The following is a 20,249-nucleotide window of genomic DNA, read 5'->3' as shown; positions in this document are numbered from 1 at the left end:
TATACAATAAAAGAATTCCTAGACATGCAAAGAAACAGAAAAATGTGACTGACCCATACTCAGGGAAAAAAAATCATTCAATAGAAACAGACTCCCAGATAACTCAGATTTTGGAGTTAGCAGAGAAAAACTTTACAGTAGCTATTATAAATATGTTTGAGGATGTAAAGGAAAAGATTGTCAACATGACTGACCAGGTGGGAAGTCCAGCAGAGTAACAGAAACAAACAAACAAGAATCCAGTGGGAGTTCTAGAACTGCCAAGAATCAGCAATGAAAAATTTAGTGGCTAGGCTTAATATCAAGTTGGGGGCAACAGAAGAAATGTGTCAGTGAACCAGAAGACAGGACAATGTAAAGTATCCAAGCGTGAGAGAGATTTTTTAAAAATGAAAGAGCTTCTGTGACATTTAGCATCGTATCAAAGATTCTAATATATGTGTAATTGGAATTTCGGAAGAGGAAAAGAGAGAGAGAGTGGGCAGAAAAAAATACTTGAGAGAATATGGCTGAAAATGTCCTGAATTTCCTCAAAGAATATTAATGTATAAACCCAAGAATCACAAAAAATATGCACAGGGAAGATCACCATGTACACACACACGCCATGGAAAAGCACATCATAGTTAAACTACTGAAAAATAAAGAGAAAAACCTGGAGAAGCCAGAAAGGAAAATATCACGGATATAAGAGACCAACGATAGGAAGCACGGCTGACTTTTTTCCGAAGCAATGAGAAATTACGAGAGAAGATAACGAAATGATAAATGCTGGAATTGACATCCAGGCAAATACATCTTTTGAAAAGGGAAGGTGACGTAGACGTTGTCAGGGTGAGAGAACGCTTCCTCAGGAAATGTGAAAGGAAGTTATTCAGGGTGAAGAGAAATGACATCACATGGACACTTGTGCCCTTGACACGGAAAAGGGCTACCCAACGTGGCAAAGATGAGGGTAAAATAAAGACTACTTTGTATGTTCGTATGTAATTTCTTTGAAAGGTAATTGCCCATTGTTGTTGCCTGTGGTTTCTATGATACCATACGGAGTTTATCTCTGACCCCGTGGATAGTAGAAATCGACAACAAAATCCCTAGAAAATCTCCATATACAAATTTAGCCACACATACGGAGGCTTATCGACTGTAAGCTTAAAAGTAAAACCCTGTAATTATACACCCTGTGGAAGAAAACCTAGAAGGTTCTTGCAATCTTGGGGGCAGGCAAAGATCTCGTAGGATGCGTAAAGCTCTACTCATAACCTCTTTGAAATGATACAGTGGTGTTCATAAAATTCTTCTCTTTCAAGGAAAAAAATGGCACAGAGACAAGCCAAAGACTGGGAGAGAACATTCACAACCTCTTTAGCTGGCACAGGACTTGCATCCAGAATGTATAAAGGATCCCTATATAGCCATAATAAAAGATACACAATCCAATATTTAAAATAGGCAAAGGACAAGAATGGACACTTCACAAATGGCCAATAACACAGGCAAAGCTGCTCAGCATAATTACTAATTAGGGAAATTCAAATTAAAACCACAGTGACTGGGGCGCCCGAGTGGCTCAGTCAGTTAAGCGTCTGACTTCAGCTCAGGTCATGATCTCACAGTTCGTGGGTTCGAGCCTCGTGTCGGGCTCTGTGCTGACAGCTCAGAGCCTGGAGCTTGCTTTGGATTCTGTGTGTGTGTCTCTCTCTCTGCCCCTTCCCTGCTTGAGCTCTGTCTCTCTCTCAAAAATAAACATTGAAAAAAAAAACCCAAAAAATTTTTTTAAAAGACCACAGTGAGATGCCATTTCTCATGCACTAGAATGCTTAGAATTCTTATCAGGACTGACCACACCAAATGTTGGCAAAGACACAAAGCCATTGGAACCCTCATACTTTGCTGGTGGGAGCATACCATCGCTTCGAAAAATTATTTGACAGCTATGATAAATTAAATATCCACTTACAGTGCGACCTGGCCATATTTCTCCTATGTGGTTTTCCAAGAGCAAAAAACATCCGTCCACAAAACGATGTGTGTTTGTTTATTCATAATACTCCAAAATTGGAAATGGCCCCAACGGCCATCCATAGGTGAATGGATAAACAGAGTGTCTTACAATGGCGCAATGGGTTACTTGTCAGCCAATCTGGGGACAGACACCAGTTACGGCAGACCTTAGCGCGGGGTCCCCGGTAAAGACAGGCTGAGAGTAAACCCAGACAGAGACACCGCGGTTCGGGAACACGGTGAGGTCGGAGACCGACACCTGGAGACCAGGACGGAGGACCTCTGTTTCCCCGTGAGGTTAGATCCTCCTCCATGCCACAGGGCACACTGATCCACTTCTGGCACTGGGGCTGCATCTTGGAAAAAGAAGAGGGGGGAAAAGAAACCTAGGGCAGCATCGGAAAACTTAGAGCTCGATGAGTGTAAGTCTTAAAACAGTAGAAAGCGAGACATCTGTGGTGAGCAGAATGAAATATTCTGTTGCTACCAACAGGAAAGGGGCCTGTTAAGATGAGCTTAGCTATTAAAAAAAAAAAAGGATGAAAGTTATAATTTTTTGCACTTCTGGCACATAGCTGAGCTGTCTGTGTATTTCTAGAGGATCTGAAAACTGTGGCTGAGGCCTCCAGGACCCCAAATCTAGATTTTCGGGGTTCCTTTCCACTCAGGTGTACCCCTGGTCATAAAACCCACTGCAGTAGGCTTCACTGAGCTGTGTTAGCTTAAGATAAACTGCTCTTTGAAATTCAAATGAACTCCGGTGCGGTTTCTCCTCTAGAGAAAGAATCTTTTCCACACTGACTCAGTACCAAGTCTGAGAAACCAAGTCACCTATTAAAGTTGATTGTTAAAATCTTGTCGTTCTCATGAAATCTTACGGGTCCCTTCCACTTCTGGGTCCCAAATCCTAGACAAGCTCTGCGTCTTCTCTAGGAGGGAACGGTGGGGTGACCTTACCCTGCATCTTCCACACCCACCATCCCCAAGCATGAGCGGTGGATGAGAGGGGCACCTCCGTGGCCTCGGGGGACTGAGATTCTTTCATCACTAGAAAATTCTAGCGGTGCCTGGGTGGCTTGGCCGGTTAAGCACCTGACTCTTGATTTCGGGTCAGGTCATGATCCAGGGGTTGTGGGGTCGAGCCTCTCCATCCTCGCTGAGCGTGAAGCCTGTTTAAGATTCTCTCCCTCTCCTCCTGCCCCTCTCCCCAGCTCATACTCTCTCTCTTAAAAAAAAAAGAAAAGCAAGAACATTCTGGAGACAGGTTGGAACTTGAGTGACCAACCATCCTAGTTTGCTTGGGACTGTCCCCAGCTTTAACACCTAAAGTCCCGCATCTCAGGATCTTTCCCAGTCCTGTGCAAATTATGCTTTGGTCAAGAGTTGTAGGTTTGAGGCGCCCCCTCTCTGCAGAGCAGCCCCCTCCTGTCCCGGAGCCTTTTCTTTGAAAGTCTTCCTGAGGCTGATGTCTTCATCTGTGCCCTACCTGCCTCAGCCTGTTCTGGCTCTGTGCTCGCTTTGTGATCAACCCCACGCCACCTCATGCCTCCTCTGATCTTGGCTGTGACCTGTCTCACCTCTTGTCCAACGACACCCTTCTTGTTCCCAAGAGGACTCAGAGTTTAGGACTTTTTTTTTTTTTTAACACCTGTGAGTTATCTGTAAATTTACATAGCTATCAATTCTGATAATTAAAGAAAAGTCTTTTGTCCTCTATTTGTTATTATTTTTAATTTTTTTTTAACATTTATTTGTTTTTGAGAGACCAGAGAGAGACAGATTGCAAACGGGGGAGGGGCACATAGCGAAGAAGACACAGAATCTGAAGGAGGCTCCAGGCTCTGAGCTGTCAGCACAGAGCCTGACGCGGGGCTCGAACCCGCGAACCGTGAGATCATGACCTGAGCTGAAGTCAGACGCTTAACCGACTGAGCCACCCAGGCGCCCCAAGGTGATACTGCTTTAGCTACTACTTTACTATCCCAGAAGGAGGAAGATTTTCTTCCTCCCCTGGCAACACTCAGCCAGTGAGAGACTGGCTGTAGGGGAGGAAACCTATTTTTTCCTCAACCGTCTTGGGGATGCTCGGCTGGGCCTGAAAATTAAACTGACAGAGACAGACGAATAGGAAAAGAAGCATGCCGATTGACGTAATGGGAGTTTCACCTGCCACAGGAGCCTTCGTAAGGAAATAAGAAACCAGGGAAACAGTCAGACCCGAGTGTTCTACGCAAAGTTTGGTAAAGAGTTGAGGAGTGTGATCGATTAAGGAGTGGGAGGTAAGTGCTGTAGACTGGGGGACACGCCGTAAGGCCTGTTTGTAGGAATCTCCTTGCTATCTATTTGTTTTTAGACATCAGGATGCCCCTCTCCTCTGGGTACGGGGCGGGGTGCACCTCTCCCATCAGTGTTTCATGACCAGTTTCAGGGAAGAAGGGCAAGGCGAGGAGGAGGTCCAAGTGACCGTCCAGCTGCCATTTTCTCAGACCCCTTCATCTTAAGCTACCCCGTATGTCCAACAAGGTGCCATATTTCAAGGTAGTGGGTCGTGAACTCCATCAGGGCTCTGGCAATAACAAGGCCAATAGAAGAGCCTGTTGTACAATAGATAGCCAGGGGCAGAAACTGGTGAAGCCAACATCATTCTCTTGCTCCAGTGCACCCCAGGCATACCACTTGGTGACAGAAGCGGGGTCCTTTATGCCAGGCCTGGGTTACCAACGCACTCGTCCATCTGTAGGATGGCACCGAAACGAATCCTCAGGTCCTCCCTTCGTCCCACATAGCAGACAATCCCAGAGTCACAGGTCTGAGTCCAAAGCTCCAGTGAACTCTGTCACAAAGGGCCCAGAGGATGGCAGTCCAGGAGAGAAAACTCCGCTGGCTGAGCCATCGCCTGCCGGGAAATCAGGGCTCATCCTCGTTCCTCATTCAAGGCACACACCCTAACTCCCAAGGCAGTTCGAAGCTTGGGGTTGCCCAACTCAGGCAGGGGACGCGGGGCACGCCGGGTCCTCCTGCACACCCTCAAATCCCACGGGCCGATCCCTGGGAACTCTGAATGTTACCCTATATGGCAAAAGGGCACTTTGCAGACGTGATTAAATTAAAGATCTTGAGATGGAGAGCTCGCCCTGGATCATCTGGGTGCACCCCAAGTGTAATCATTAGGGTCCTTGTAAGAGTGAGGCAAGAAGGCCAAAGGAGAGAAGGCCAGGGGCAATGGAGTCAGATGTCAGAGTGATTCACTTTAAGACGGAGAAAGGGGGCCACAAGCCAAGAAATCCCGGCGACCTCTGGAAGCTGGAACAGTGCAGGCAGCTGAATCCCCCAGAGCCTCCAGGAGGAGCCCCCCGTTTGACATTAGCCCAGTGACACCGATTTCAGGCTTCTGGCCTCCACAGCTGTCAGGGGATACATTTGTGTTGTTTCTAGCTACCAAGGATGTTTCCGCAGCCGTAAGAAACTAGAACACTTTGCATGGGGAAAAAAGCAGGAAGGGAGAGAGGGACCAAGGGGCTGACTCATCACATCCCAGGAACCCAGACCTCTGCATCCTGCTGGGAAACACCCTCCTGGCCTCCCAACGCGAGCACCTCCCTAAAATCCACAGGAAGAAAACACCGGGTCCTCCAGGGGGTTCAGCAGAGCCCCGGGACAAGCCTGTGATCCTTCATTAGCTCCAAGAGGGCCACTCAGCCACCTTTGGCCTCCAGCAGGTAGGGCATTTTATGGCCTTCCAGAACCCCGAGCTGGCTTAATTGCCTCCGAGGACGGCAGCGAGCCCGGATGGCTGAAGCGTGCACTGGTGAACCTCCACGGTGCCCATGAGTTCCAAACTCACTTATCCACTGTCTGAACACACACACACTGGCCCTGTGCTCCAGGCATTTGATCACAGAGCACCAGGGACACTGGGCTGGGTCACAGGTATCTTTCAAAAGATGCACAAACCCAGGTGGAAACCAAATGTTTCCTGCTGGCTCATTTTGTTCCAGCCTCGGCCCAAATGTATTTACCTCAATTTCTCAGCACGGTGGGGAGTGGAGAGGGGGAGGGGGGATGCTCCAGTCGCTCACTGTGGGGGCAGGTAATTGGTGCAAAGCCCTATTTACTGAAATAGCTTTCTTCTGACACAGAAAAAAAAAAAAAGTCCCGAAATAAAGGGGCCCATGATTGTTTGCTTCCTTTTGCTTTTTTGGTTACAACAGTAAAAACTGTCCTTCAAACAGAGTCCCAAAGGACATCAGAGCTTGACAATGACGAATGGGGAACAGATGTTTCTGGGCCATCAGAATGACAGCTTCCTCCTCGACACGTGGGCTCCGGGACCCAGGGACGGGGTCACCGTCTGGCCTTGGAGGCCAGACAGTCCGGACACTGGTGGCCAGGGCTCGAGATCTGAGGGTGTGCAGGAGGACCCGGGCACGCCCAGCGTCCCCTGCCTGAGTTGGGCAACACCAAGCTTTGAACGGCCTTGGGAGTTAGGGTGTGTGCCTTGAATGAGGAACGAGGATGAGCCCTGATTTCCCGGCAGTCGATGGCTCAGCCAGCAGAGTTTTCTCTCCCGCAGGCCTGTGAGGCAGGTCTCAGGGCCTGTGAGCCAGCTCAGCAATTCTGTGCCACTGTGGCACGGCACTTTCCGGTCACTTCACTCCCCGCCCTACGTCCCTCTCCCTGGGACGCACCCCTTCCCCACCTCCCGGCCTGGCCTGGGATGTGGAGATAGGCACAGGGAGTGGGGATGGGGCTACTATTAGCCACCTCCTGCTACTATGGGCCTCCTCCTCCCGGGCCTCCCCTGCCCCATTCAGCACCGGCCTCATCCCAAGCCACCCCCCACTTCTCTTCCGTACCCCGCGCACATGGGGTTCTGCTGCCCTGGCCTCAGAACATTCAGTCAGAGGCTCTGGGGGGCTGGAGGGTCCCAAGAGGGAGCAGTGGACATGGTCAGGAGTACTCCCGGGGCGGCCGGTACAGGAGGCTTGGACGTGGGAACAGTGGCCCGGCGCACTCCTGGGGTGGCGGGCATGGGAGGCGTGGGGAGCCAGAGGAACCCTGGCAGGAACTCAGGAGCCACTCCCTTGCCTGCCAGCGAAGCAGCAGCCCGAGTGGAGCTGCCCCACACCTCACCTTCCCCTCCAGGCTCACAATATCCTGCGTGCGGCCAACGGACGCCGCACAGAGACCTACTGTAAGACAGGTTCTAGATGCGAGCCGTTAGGAGACAGGCTCTGGAGGACAACTCCCCGGGTTCAAATCCTGGCTCTGGGACTCACCCTTCGGGTGCTTCAGCGTTTCATAAACTCTGGGTGCCTCACTTTCCCCATCCTTAAGTGGTGAGAAGTTTAGAGCTTTTCCCTGTGAACCTGTTTATGAGGATTAAGTGATACAGGGCCCGTCAAGGGCTCAGCTCGGGCCTGATACAGGCGAGTGCCAGGTGCAGATGGAGAAGAGAGGAGAGCTGAGCACCTGACCTGACGGATGGAGCAGAATTAGAACCCAGGCGGCTGGACAGTCTGTCCATGAACGCACGGCCCCCCCCACCCGTCAGCCTTCAGCGCACACGCCTGGGTCTTGCTCTCCACACTGCCCCTGAGCACCAGCTGACTTCAGACGGGAAGGCTGCTGGGAACAGCGTCATGGCACCATGAGTGCCGTGCAGAGGGGCAGGGGGACGAGGGGGCGGCTGGAGCCCAGTTTGCTCTTGCGAAGCACTTCCTGAACTGCATATTCAGTTACCACAATATGAGTCAAGGTCCCTTTCAAGTGGCTTGCTGAGCTTCCCTCTGATCTGGCACAGCCTCCCCGGGATGGACAGGCAGCAGCCTTTCCTGATGAGCTGTCAGGCCCCGCCGGGACGCCCCTTTACTGGGCGCTGGCACCAGGCCCTACGCAGGCACTGATTTGCTTTCCCTACAACAACCCCGTAGGGCAAGGTCTGCATTTTACAAATGGGGACACTGAGGCTCAGAGAGGTTGGGTCTGAGGTTGGATCACACAGCTGGTGGGGGCCAGGGCTGGGATTTGAACTCACGCCTGTCTGGCCTTTACCCGCCCCCTTCTTCTGCCGGGCTCACTGTAGCGAGAGGAGGCCGTGTTCACCTCCCCTGCCTGAGTCAAGGAGAGGCCTGGCAGCTTTCTTGGAGTCCTTTTGCAGGTCAAGGCTGGGGAGGCGAGATTGTGGAGAGGGAAGGATTAGAACCAATGTCTCCCATCCCAGGAGGAAACAGGGGACTCTCTAGGCAGGAAATACAAGAGCCCCACTGATGGGTCAGGGTCCCCCTGTGCACTGATTCCCAATAAGAAAGGGGTCACTCTGCCCACAAAGGATCTCATCTGAAAGACCGAGGTTCCCTGGATGAGGGAGACAGCTACAAAAGGCTTTCACTGAAGCCTGGCTTCAGGACCAGGCACATGCCTGAGTGGAGGGGACGTGGGGAAGGGTCCTTCATCCTGGAATGGGGGCAGAGGGTAGGTGAGGTAGCAGCTTTGCCAGGAATGCACAACCCAAGGCCTGTGTGGGTCCTGCCCCAGGGGGTCCTTTTGGGTCCCTGGACAAGAAGGAGGGATTCTCAGCGGCACTTAGGAAATGAGGGAGAAAAAAGGAAGCAGGTGCGTTTTGAAATAAACACAGCCTGTGGAATACCGGCACTAGCCAAGAAGGTCTGAATTGTGCTGGTGGGGATTCAGGTCTTTGTTTTTGCTTTTGTCATTGTTGTTTTGATTCAGCTCAGGGGTTTTCTTCGTAATGACTACGAGGAAACTCCGAAGGCTATTAAAACAACAACAGAAAAAAAAAAAAAAAAAACACGGGACAATAACAACAGCTCAACAAATCTGACATTTTCAGCCAACTCACCCATCTGTTGAAATGGAAATGAGTCCGAACCCAAAGTCACATCGTTTTCCCCTCTGCTGCCCTCTCTGCACAACTAAGGATTGCACACATAAGTCCAACAAAGTTGGGAGACTTGAATGACTTTCCCTTCCTATAGAGATAAAGAATGTTCATCAGTATATTGAAAGCCCTGAGAAGTCCTGCAGTCATAGAAATAGTTTGGCTACCTAACCCAAGATCCCCAAACTTACTAGTCCAGAAAACTCTTTTTTTTTCTGGCAAAAGGCCTATGGTACCTCCCTGTGAAGCACATACTGAGACCCGCTGGCCTGGCCATCTGTGGGGTGGGAGCAACATTGATCCCAGGGCTTATTTAGCAGACATGAACTTCTGCTGCCTAACTGTAAGGGCCCTGGCACCTAGTCTTGCCCTGATAGTTTAGCCAGACCCAATGTTTAAAACCTTAGGGTGTTGATAGCACTTTTAGTGATGGCTTGGGTTGAAACTAATGGGGTCTCAAACTGTGGCCCTTGGGCCAAATCTGGCCCACTGCCTGCCTCTGTAAATAAAGTTTTATTGGAACATAGCCATTCTCATTCCTTTACATACTGCCTATGGCTGCTTTTCGTTACAGTGGTAGACTGGAATCGTTGTGACAGAGGCCATAAAGGCCTGAAAAGCCTACAATATTTACCATCTGACCCTTCAGACAAAAAGTGAACAGAACGCTTGTTTAGAAAAGAATCAAAACTCCCCTGAAATACTAACTCTGTTGAAGACTCAGTATCAGGCAAATTTTAGATTCTAAATCTCTGTAATTTGGGCCAACCCAGGTTCTGTGGTTAAGTTGTTGATGTAACTGGCCCACCCAAGGGTTCAAGTGTAAAGGGGTATGTGTGTGTATGTGTGCGTGTGTGTGTGTGTGTGTGTGTGTATGAAGAGGATGCAAGTAGGAACGGAGTGGGAAGGGAGAGGTTTTATTGCTTAAGAATATTGAGTTTAGGGGCGCCTGGGTGGCGCAGTCGGTTAAGCGTCCGACTTCAGCCAGGTCACGATCTCGCGGTCCGTGAGTTCGAGCCCCGCGTCAGGCTCTGGGCTGATGGCTCGGAGCCTGGAGCCTGTTTCCGATTCTGTGTCTCCCTCTCTCTCTGCCCCTCCCCTGTTCATGCTCTGTCTCTCTCTGTCCCAAAAATAAATAAATGTTGAAAAAAAATTTTAAAAAAAAGAATATTGAGTTTGGAGTCAGAGCATGGCTTAGATTCCAGCTCCATCACTGGGCAAGTTATGTCATCGCATAGGCCTGCTTGATTATGTGTAAGAAACGTGGAGATAATGTCTTTGGCTGGACAGGGCTGTTGTGGACAGTGAATGAGATCGTATATGCAGAGCCCCTCTGCCACCTCACAGAAGGCTCGGCCTTTTTGGTTAAATGTACCCAGTGCGTATGAAATGCCCGACAAATATGATTCAGGGCCGTATTCCAGGGGCAGGCAATATCTGGGCGAGACAAAACCCCCTTGCGTTCCTGGTTGGATGTTAGGCGCTAATTTGGGTCACTTCCCAAGTATGACCTTCTGCCCCACTGGCAAATGCCAAGTGAGGGCACCGATGATCTCACACATAACTAGGGCACGTCCAACTCCTCCATGTACAAACCACGTAACCACCCGGGAAGCAGACGGCCCTGCAAGTGTAACCCACAGACTGAAGATGACCCATGGGCAAGTGGCAAGGTGTGCGTGGCTTCTAGGCTGGGATTCCGGACGCAACGCTGGGGATTCCAGGGGCAAACTTGAGCAGACCTGCTCTCTGTCAGCTGGCGAGGTCTGCCCGGAGAGACGCTAGTGTTTATCTGTCACAACCTTTAGGTTTTATTACACTCAGTTGCCTTGTATATTTAATAGGGAAATTTGCCGAAGTGGTTACTAAGCCACGAGGAAAAAAAAAGAGGAAGGGAGTGGGGAGCCTCTCTCCGACCCTATAGTCGGCAAAGCTGCCTCATTAATCAGACCTGCACTAGGATCCAGCGCTGTTCATGTTTAGGGCATTAAAACTCAAAGCTAAAATTGTAGCAGGAGGTAATTTGAGTACATGCAGCCTGTCTCTCTGCAATAGATTTATGATGTTTACCCAACAATGGATGGGAACTTTCAGGGAAAGAAGGGTTTTGCCCTCCTCCTTTTCAAAATACATCGTCAGCCCACAGTGATCAAGTTCCCAATTTTTGTGTGAGTGTGTGAGACTTGAAAAAAAAAAAAGCTGCAGGGGTGATAAGAGCAGATCTTGTATTTAATTTTCAGCCATCTGAGCACCGAGGAAGGATGATTGGAATGAGCTTTCCGGGAGACAAAGTGTTCTTGTGATGCTCTCACCCTGCAGCCCTCTGCTCGAGATGATCTGCCAAGTATCACCCGCACGGGGCCCCCCGCTGCCGAATCCGGGACAGCTGGCCACTGTGCCTCCACAAGAGACTCGGAGAATTCCCGGCAAACGTCTCCAGGTTCCAGGCTGCGACTCTGCTGTCAGGTGCATCGTGGTTATAGTCCCTGGGGCTGAGTGCCAGTGAGTCCAGAAGAGCAAGACCTCCTATTTTCCAAGTTTTCCCACCTCCCTTCTGGGCTGAAACCCAGAAAGCAGGAGATGCCTCTCACAGAGAGGAGGGAGAGGCACGGCGGCTCCGAAAGGAATTCCCTTCTAGAAGGAGGTGACTCTACCATGCACAGGGAGCACGAGGAGTGGTCAGCCTGCGTGTGGACAGGGAGGCAATGAAGTGCACCCAGGAGCACCCATCTCCCCGGCGGCCGGTGATGGGAGCCAGGCAGCCATGGGTGCGTGCCTCTTCCAAGTCTGGCCGGTCTTTGGTTGTACAGCTTTGCCTCAGACCTGCCGGATTGGTGATAGGTTGGGGACAATCATACCCACCAGATAGGGCTGTTTCACAAATTAAATTGAAATTTTTAAAATATTTGGTTAAACCAACCCACTCTGAGTATCAGCTTCGCCACTTCCTAACTGGGTCTCTGGGCAAGTTGCCTGCCCACCCTGAGACTTCATTTCTCTCTGTCTCTCTTTAAATGATTGCTACTGAATTTGGAGCTCCAGATGATTAGAAATACATTATATGCTTTTTTATTTTGAGAGAGGGAGAAAGCACAAGTAGGAGGGGGCAGAGTGAGAGAGAGAGAGAGAGAGAGAGAGAGAGAGAGAAACCCAAGCAGGTTCCACACCGGCAGCGCAGAGCCCGATGCGGGGCTCCAACTCACGAGCTGTGAGATCATGACTTGAGCCAAAGTCGGATGCTTAACCGACTGAGCCACCCAGGCGCCCTTTCATTTCTCTGTCTTAAAATGAGGATGAAGTTGCTACTTGCCCCATGGGGCCATGGATGAGTGTATGGAAGTGCTTTTGAGAACAATATAGGCTCATAGATTTTCAATAAATATTATACTCCTGTCTCAATGTGATAGAAAGATGCGTTTCTCTTCGAATTTGGATGGGTGTGGTGGGAATCAGAGATTGTATTTTATGCCAAAGTCACAAACGCTTTGCTACACGAGGGAGGCCTCTTTCCAAGGCGGGATGGGGGAGGAGGTTAGGAGAAGGAAATCGAAGGAGTTTCAAATGTGACTAACAGTTGTAATGATGAGGTAACGGGGAAGATTTATTCGCCAACGGAAGGAATACTTTTAAATCTACCCTTTTCCATAATGGGGCACACTCTTACATAGACTGCAGCTTACGTACAAGTATTTATGTAATTTTGCAAAGAACGCTCAGTGTGGAAACACACACAAAGGAATGACATTCGGAGACACGACTCATGTTGCCTTTGCCTTAAAAGCACCCATTTCACCGTCTGGCTGGAGAAACGCTGGCCTGGTCATTACCCAGGAACCCAGAGAGGAGGGGCCTTGTAGAAACTAGAACCAACCAGCCAACAAGAACAGTAACAATAAACACCACCACAACAAAATGACTCTTTTCAGCTTAGTGCATCTTAAAACAGCCCCCAACTTTCCAACTTCAACAGTTTGAAATGAATCAAGGGGAAGAAAAGATAGCATTAACCACGCACAACTGAGTTTCTCAAAAATATCTTGGGGCACCTGGGTAGCTAGCTCATCGGTTAAGTGTCTGACTTCGGCTCAGGTCATGATCTCACGGGTCTTGAGTTCGAGCCCCGCGTCGGGCTCTGTGCTGACGGCTCGGAGCCTGGAGTCTGCTTCGGATTCTGTGTCTCCCTCTCCCTCTGCCCCTCCCCTGCTCACGCTCTGTCTGCTCTTTCAAAAATAAATACATGAAAAAATTGTTTTAAATAAAATATCTTATTAACACCGCTTTCCAAATAAATCCTCTAACTTACCAGTCTCAACAAACTTGCAGTGACTGATGCTCCCTGTCGTCTAGGAAGGACACAGATGGGGAAATGAATGACATTTCCATTCTTTAGTATTCATCTGATGTCCCACCTTGTTTGCTTTGAGCTGTTTGCAGAGCTTTTGGGATGTGTGGAACCGTTTGCTAGTAAGGCCAGCTCAGGCCTTCCAGAACGAAGCCTCCCAACGAATTGCAGAGGAAGAAGACCTTCAGTTCTGTTTTTCTGCAGGGTTGACTCATATGTGTGTGTGTTCATAACATTTAAAGAAGTAATGTGCCTGGAGAACAGGAAGGGAGCTGCTTTACAAGCAAAGATAAGATGTGATTAGAGGATGAGGTTGATCAGATAAAGATACCACACACACAATTTGGATTTTAGCCGGTTCTTTAATTTACTCTGAGAGGAAAAGGAGGGGAGAGGGATGAGGACCGAGAGCGTTAGGAATTGGCTTCTCACGAGCTGCCTCTCTTCACACGCTTTGTGGGGTTTTTTCAATCCCATCTTTAAAAAGATGCGGCCATTTGTTTCCTCTTCTGGGACTCCCTCTCCTCCCCTTCATCCTTCTTATAAGGAGGCGGGGAGAAACTTCCTTAGAAGTCCTATCTGTACCACCCTGTCTTAGAAGACTTGAAACATTTATTCTCAATGTCTTCAGTTTTCCCTCCCAATGGGACCATTATTTGAAAGAAATTCCACCAACAGGCACACATACCGTAGGTGCAAACAGTGAGGGGGAGGAGAGTCATTCCAAGACTGGGGTCTCCATCAAGTCTTATGAACCCAAAGGATGTACAGTCATCTGTTACGACATTGGTGGGACTCCATCACAATCTGAGCATGGAGAGGGTTTCCTTTTTCCCTCTAACTATTTCAAAGCATATTTTGGATCTCGTTGGGTTTTTGTTTAAAGTTTTTAATTGTAATCCCCCTATCATTAACATGCGGTGTTATATTAGTTTCAGGGGTACAACAGAGTGACTCAACATTTCCATGTAACACCATGTGCCCATCACAAGTGCACTCCTTAATCCCATCCCCCTACCTGCCTCCCCTCTGGTGACCCTCAGTTTGTTCTCTACAGTTAAGAGCCTGTTTCTTGGTTTCTCTCTATTTGCCCCTTTGCTCATTTGTTTTGTTTATTAAAATTTCCATATGAGTGAAATCATATACTATTTGTCTTTCTCTGACTGACTTATTTTGCTTAGCATAATACCCTCTAGCTCTATCTGTGTCATTGCAAATGGCAAGATTTCTTTCTTTTTTATAGCTGAATAATATTCCATTGTATGTATATATACACACACACACACACACACACACACTTTTTTCATCTGTATCCGTATCATTAATGAACACTTGGGCTGCTTCCATATCTTGGCTATTGTAAATCATGCTGCAGTAAACATTGGGGTGCATGTATCCCTTTGAATCAGGTCTTGTATTTTGTTTTTAAAAAATTTTTTTAACGTTTATTTACTTTTGAGACAGAGGGAGACAAAGCATGAACGGGGGAGGGTCAGAGAGAGGGAGACACAGAATCTGAAACAGGCTCCAGGCTCTGAGCTGTCATCACAGAGCCTGAGGCGGGCCTCGAACTCACGGACTGCGAGATCATGACCTGAGCCGAAGCCGGCCGCCCAACCGACTGAGCCACCCAGGCGCCCCCCAGGTCTTGTATTTTGACAACAACTCCATGGGGCTTGAAGCCAAAAAGTCATATCTTCATTTAATAGCTAAGGAAATCGCAGGGCAGAGGTTAAATGACACTTTCAGGTGGAAAACTTGTGCTAGAATCCATGTCTTCCTCGTTCTGTTGGTTCCCTGTCATTGTTCCATTTATTACCCAATATTCTTGGACAATCCACTGGCAGGGACAGTGCTTGTAAACAAAACACTGCCTGCCTGGGGAGAGAAAAGTAGTACCTTGCATATTGCAAGTCTATTTCACGGCTCCCTCTGAGGTCAGGACCTCAGATGCCCTCTTGACTTCCATCCCAAGACCTCAGAGGTGACAACGGATGGAAATGGAGTGAGGAGATGAGCATTTAATCAGAGTCCACAGGGGAATGGAGGGCGGAAAGTTACTAATTATTTTTGAGAGACAGAGAGAGACAGCATGAGCGGGAGAGGGCAGAGAGAGAGAGAGAGGGAGACCCATAATGTGAAGCAGGCTCCAGGCTCTGAGCTGTCAGCACAGAGCCCGACGCGGAGCTTGAACTCATAGACCGCGAGATCATGACCTGAGCCGAAGTCGGTCACTCAACCGACTGAGTCACCCAGGCGCCCCCTGGAAAGTTACTAATTAGAAACAACTTGGACTTTAATTGAATTGTTCTTCTCATTTCAGAAACCTTCTACAGAATGATTCCCCTCCCTCCATTGTCTTTGTAAGTTTTGCTGTTTTTGAATTGGTGTATTTCTACATTTTACAGTTTTCCTTTTCAGAAATTAGAATAAAGCAGTTCTTGGTCTCCTGAAGCAGATTTTGAGAAGCAGAAAAGTGAGGTTTTCAATCATGCACAAGACTGACAATTAGCTAATAAAAATCCTTTTTCCCCCCCCTGTTGCCTCAAAAGTCAGTTCTCAGAAAAACAATCATTTATTCTACCTACCCTGTTTACCAGCAAGGTTAAAAGTTCAGGCAAAGAAAGACATCAAAATATTTACATTAAAGCAAATCGATGCTTCTATACCACGTCTGGCTCTGCAGATTCGGAATCAGGGCCTGTCACGCTTGTCCCAAGAAGAGGAAGCAGAGTTCTGGAAGGCTGGTCCTATGTTTCTCCAGCTCTCACTCGCGTGCTCTCTCTCTCTCTCTCTCTAAGACCATTCTCCTTTTCTGAGACTGCTGTCTTGGCCCCCCTGCCTTTTAGATCTTTTCTTCCTTTTCATATTTTATATTTATAGCTTAGGTCATTAGGACCCTACCCAAGTATTTTCACTGACGGTATGTTCCTACTATTTCCTGATATCTTTGTTTTTTTTTAATCCTCAATCTTTACAAATGAAAATAATAATGATCACAGCCACCATAACTGAATCTGTACACTATGCTTTCGTGCATTACTGCAAACAGCCTCCTAGGTGACAGGGTGAAGTTGGAAACCAAAGCTCAGAGATCCCACAGCTTGCCAGGGACCAGGCAGACCAGAGCCAGGGACCAGGCAGACCAGAACTGGGGGCGCATCTGCCTGAGTCTTGTAATTAATGGGGTCTCCATTGTTCCAACCCTAAAGGAAAGGCCCCAGCACTGGCCATGCCTTCAAGGGCCATGACTGTCTTCGGAACAGACACGTCAAGGAAAGTGAGGTAGCCTTTACCTAACACGAGCAGTGCTGTTGCCGAGGGACCGCACGTGAGGGCTGGGGCGGGGGCCATGCGGACAGCAGACCGGGCACCAGCTGCTCCGGGGACCGGGTGGGTCACCCTCATCTGTTGTCAGCATATTGCAGCCCAGTAGATCCATGGTTGGCCTTGGCTGCCTGTGCAAGAAAAGGCATTGCTGTGGGTGCCAGCAGGAGACGTAGTGCTGGAAAAAGAACTCAGCTGTCCTCCAGCACGGACACCAGACACGACACTTGGAGACCAATGCGCCCCTCGACTGGCCCTAGGTCAGCGAGGAGGGCAGGAGGATGGGGCCTCTGTTCAGGTGATCCTGTCCCGGGTACATCCTTCCCGAGGTGCTGCCTCCTCTTTGGGTGGTGCCATGTGGAGTTCTGTGGGGCTCTGAAGAGAGCCCCCCCAATAAGGGGTGTGCTCAACACCGTGCCGCGCACAAACACACCCACCCACAACCCGCACACCTCCCAGATAACCCGCTTACCCACCCGCCTGCGCACCGCAGGGACACCCACGGTATACACAACACGCCCGCCCCCACGCCCCCTCCACCCACGCACAGACACCCACCACGCACACCGCGGCACGTACACAGGTGCTGGCGCGCTACCGACACCCACGGTCACCCCCACACACACACGCATGCACGCGCACACGCTCATGCTCACGCTCCCGTTGTTGACTGTGCTCGTGGTAAGGCAGCCATGCCAGAACCGGCGATGAACCGCCAAATAGCTTTTCCTTCTCAAAGAGATGACAGGAGTTGGGGGGGGGGGGGGGTACTGTCGGTAAAGTAACTTCTGGAGGAAAGAAAACAGCAGATGGACGGAAGGTAACCTAAAGACAGTGACCGATTACAGGGCTGTGTTCTACTGCCTCTAGAGGTTCCAAAGATGAAAATAATGGAGTAAGAATCGTTAAGGGCTGCAGGCGGGACCCTGTTTTGGATGCCACATTTCCCTCGTCTTTGCTTTTCTTCCTCAAACAGCAGCAGCAACCCCTTCTACCGATGTAACTCTTTTTATGGTTTCTTAGCCCAATACGCTTCTCCGTCCCCTTGACTCTCAAACAGCCTCACTGTTTGCTGAGGGGTGGGGGCCTGCCTGGGACCCCAGAGAGCCTCTGACTGATTCCCCCCAAATTCCCCAACTAGCTTCTCAGAAGAATAAAGACCAAATTCACTTTACCAACATTTCCTCACCACCTACGTAAGGCAGGCACACGTTGGGCTCTGGAGGTAGAAGGTGTTACCACAGAGCTCTGACCTCAAGAGGCCCAGAGAGCTGAGCTCTAGCAGTTGTGCTCACGGGTCTTCTGGGATCTGGTGAGAAGGCAGATTCTGACGCCAGGGGCCAGGGTGGGACCTCTGCCTTTTTTGACCTTCCAACCACACTTGGAGTAGTGGGCAGTTTGCAGAACCAAAGTGTATCCACATCCTGCCCCCCACCTCCCCCCGCCCCGCCAAAGACCCTCTGCAAAGAGGCAGGAGGCAAGACCAACATGGCTGCCAGTGTTGAGGGAGGAAGGAAAAGGCTCAGGTGGCTGCCGCGTGGGCCTGAAGTTCTGCTCAGCGGAGGGGGTGCCCAGGACTCGGCAGGGACCCTTGGACTTTTGATTGCCTTCTGTTTTCAGTTATGTTCAGCTATCTTTCCTCTAACTGTCACTTACTAGTCACACTCCTTTTTTTTTTTTAACGTTTTATTTACTTATTTTGAGAGAGAGAGGGAGAGAGCACGAGCAGAGGAGGGGCAGAGAGAGGGAGAGGAAGAGAATCCCAAGCAGGCTCTGCACTGTCAGTGCAGAACCCGATGCGGGGCTTGAACTCACACACCCGACCGTGAGCTCATGACCTGAGCCAAAATCAGGAGTCAGACGCTTAACCGACGGAGCCACCCAGGTGCCCCGAAACTCAGTTTTCTTAACTGAAACAAAAGGGTAATAATGCCATCTCTGGGGCCTGTGATGAGGCCTGGAAATACAGCAGACCCTTGAACAACATGGGTTTGAACTGAGCAGACCCACTTATACCTGGATGTTTTACAGTGCAGCACTGTGATGTATTTTCCCTTCTTTGTAATTTGCTTAATATTGTTTTCTCAGGCTCACTGCCTAGTAAAAATAATACATACAACAAAGTATGTGTGAATCAACCGTTTGTTATTGGTAAGGCTTCCGGTGAATAGTAGGCCATTAGTAGTTGAGCTTTGGGGGGGATCAAAAGCCATAGGCAGATTTTCAACTGTGTGGGGCGCTGGTGCCCCCAACCCCCATGTGGTTCAAGAGCTAACTGTAACGTGTGAACCACCAAAAGTTGTGTCCCGAACAAATGAAAGCCTCAGGTGGTAGCTGGGATTGTTCTAGGTGCACGTTTATTCATCCAACTACTTAAGTGACCGTCCCTGAAAAGGCGGTACCTGTTGTAGACCTGGAAAAAGTGAGGCAGGGACCCCAGGTTAAAGGAGAGCAGGTCCCACTCATCATGGGGACCCAGACTGGCTTTTGAGGTCCTGCTACGTCATGTTAAAAGGGAGGCAGACCCCTGATTACAGAAGTGAGAGCATTATGCATAGGCAGACCTCCAGGAGGTAATCCACTTCTCATATTTGGAGACATCAGTCCTCCGTGGACACCTGTGACTCAAGGCCAGACGTTCTCCAGGTTGACTCCCTTCTACTGGGTAAAAGCAAATGTGACTCGAAAGGATCTCAGTGTTAACAAAAAGACATGTAAATCTAGAAATTTGAGGTCAAGCCATTTGTCAGAAAGCCTCAGCAGAGATAAGCATGTTGCTGCTCGCCCAGACTATGAAACCCTCACTGCTTTTGAAAATTGAGTCAAAGAACCCTGCGTGGGGATTCACGTGAAGGAAGCTGGGCACATCTGTTGCAACTACGGTGCCTTTCTGAGCCAGATGCCCACACGTGGAGCAGGGCAAGAAAGTGGATTGTTTTCACTAAGTTTTCATCCACTGGATTCGTTTCTCTTACTGGCACAGCTGATGAAAAGGGAGCATGGGGGCCAAGCAGCATGAGGAGGGAGCTCCCTAAAGCCCCCCTGTGACCACCTCAGCCAAGGGCACGTGCACGGAGCCACGTTCTTGCTGGGCTTGAAGTATGCGCACCTCTAACTCCAGAGCAACTTGCAGACATCTTCGAGATACTGAGGTGCAAGGGAGAGGGGCTGGAAGGCTGGGAACGAGCAAGTATCACCACCATTTTCCGAAGGAATGGGTTCTAAAAACTACAGAAGAGCAGACTCACTCCAGTTTCCGGGCAAACCCAGAAGAGGCATCAGACAAAGTTCACAAGCATTTGGGAAGAAAGTGGTGGTCTTTAAGAGGCACCACGAGTTCTCTAAGAGAAAGTCATTCCATGCTAACCTCATTTCCTGTTTTGACGAGCTTCACCAGAACAGTCGATTAGGGGAATGCCCCAGAAAGTGCGTCTTGCTTTCAGTAAAGCATCTGAAAACCTCTCATCGTATCCTAGGTACATAAAATACCAAAGATGCTTGCTTTCAGTAAAGCATCTGAAAACCTCTCATCGTATCCTAAGTACACAAGATACCAAAGATGGGCCAGATGATGGAATGACCAGGAGAATTCACAGTGGCTGGGACAACCTTCCCAAAGAGGTCAGACCATGGCATTACCTCGGTCCTGCTACCTCTACTCCCATGCCCGCTGCT

General features: G+C 49.4%; 1 long non-coding RNA gene across 5 annotated transcripts in view; it reads right to left on the bottom strand.

The window, feature by feature from the left end:
• Nucleotides 1-20,249, bottom strand: part of LOC125162052 (uncharacterized) — a 157,213-nt gene that overhangs the window by 68,833 nt on the left and 68,131 nt on the right. Inside the window, exon 3 of one of the 5 annotated variants that reach the window (XR_007150877.1) lies at nucleotides 16,544-16,705. The exons of the other annotated variants lie outside the window; for them this stretch is intronic. This is a non-coding gene — a long non-coding RNA (uncharacterized LOC125162052). The remainder of the gene's footprint in view (nucleotides 1-16,543; nucleotides 16,706-20,249) is intronic. 5 annotated transcript variants of the gene reach the window in all.

This window comes from Prionailurus viverrinus, chromosome A3 (assembly GCF_022837055.1).
Source record: "Prionailurus viverrinus isolate Anna chromosome A3, UM_Priviv_1.0, whole genome shotgun sequence".
NCBI classification, from domain to species: Eukaryota; Metazoa; Chordata; class Mammalia; order Carnivora; family Felidae; genus Prionailurus; species Prionailurus viverrinus.
This window is presented reverse-complemented; position numbering and strand designations above follow the sequence as displayed.